This window comes from Echinops telfairi, unplaced genomic scaffold (genome assembly GCF_000313985.2).
Source record: "Echinops telfairi isolate 266 unplaced genomic scaffold, ASM31398v2 ScPeMD7_30;HRSCAF=105, whole genome shotgun sequence".
Lineage (NCBI taxonomy): Eukaryota > Metazoa > Chordata > Mammalia > Afrosoricida > Tenrecidae > Echinops > Echinops telfairi.
This window is the reverse complement of record NW_022103927.1, coordinates 441,894-443,431: the sequence shown is the minus strand read 5'-3', so window position 1 is coordinate 443,431 and position 1,538 is coordinate 441,894.

Below are 1,538 nucleotides of genomic sequence, written 5' to 3'. Positions count from 1 at the left end.
GTTGAGTGAGTGGGTGGGTGGGTGGGTGAGTGAGTGAAGGCCAGGGTGCAGGACCAAGCAAGGCCCGGTGCAAGAGGAAATGCAGGGAGGTCAGTAAGCAACAACGAAGACCAACCCTGGCTGGGCCAGGTTCTCAGCAGGTGGCAGCTTGGTCAGGATATGATCATTTCCCACCATGGGATCAGCCCTGATCTGTTAGAAGGGATCTGGGGAGGGAGCTCAGGGCTGTGACCCCAGTAAAGATGGCCCTGAGCCAAGGAAGATGGCCTTCCTGAGGGGGATGGTCCGCCTCACCTTTTATCTCCCTTGGGAGCTGAGGGTCCAGTCACCCTGAAGGAGGAGCAGACCAGGTGCCTGCGCCCCTAGATGCACGGGAGATTTGAATCTTGTTAGTGCCTAAAACCAAAGGCACTCCCACCCACCTCCCCCGGCAGCCAGAACCCCGGTTTCATCATAAACCTTGAAACAGCCCTACTGCTCTCTTAGGTACTGCAAGTTCCCTTTCTGACCACCCAGCCACCAAGGTGAAGTCCTAAGGAGCTGCCGGCGGGGGGAGGGCAGGAGCCTTGAGCAAGCTCTTGGGAATCCCGGAAGGTAGAAGGAGCAGTTGGTTACTGGAAAGACAGATGGAGCAGGGACCCGCCCAACGACTAAGACAAGGACACTCGGGCGAGTTCCCCCTCGGAGAAGGGAGCTCGCTCCTTTGTCCTCCTCAGTTGGGACCTGATGGATCCAGGAAAGATTCCCTCTGGGCTATCTTTTATTACCGAGTTCTTAAGATCTTTGCAGACGTGGCTGCTTCAGGTTAGCTTGTTCGTTCAAAGGAGGCTGCGACCTGCAAACCACCTGCCGCTGTGCGGGAGGAAGACAGGGGCTCTCTACTCCCCTGAGCAGCTACGCGCCCTGAGACTCACAGGGGCAGCTCTGCCCGGTGCTACACGGTTACTATGAGTCAGCATCCACTTGATGGCAGTGAGTTTGGGTTTTGGGGTTTTTGATCTCTCGAAAACCAAGCCACCACCAACTTTGAATATAAACTGCTCAGCTTGTCCTGCCCGTCAACAGCGTCGCTGGAGGCTCATCAGCCATTTCCCATCTCCCTCTTCTCCTCAGTGTCTTCCCGACGCCGAGCCCCTGGGTAGGTCCTGGAGCAGCGTCCAGGGAGCCGACCCCACCTCACAGCAGGGCCCCAGGCCACCTTGGGAGCTGAGTGGGGCCCCCACAGGCAGGCTGGCAGGGGGGCCCACACAAGAGCCCACAAAGTCAGAGACTGAGCAGCCCGGGCACAGCAGTCCACGCCACTGCCCTCCTTTTATGCTTTAAAGGAAACTGGAGGGGTGTTTGTTTTGCTTTGATTAATCATACCATTGGGGGGGGGCTCTTACAAATCTATGACCGTCCATCATTCAATTGTATTAAGCACACTTGCACATATGTTGCCATCAGCATTTCCAAAACGTTTTCTTTCTCCTTGGGATCAGCTCATCTTCCCCCACTTCCCCCCTTCGGGAATCCTTGATCAAGGATATGTTATTGTT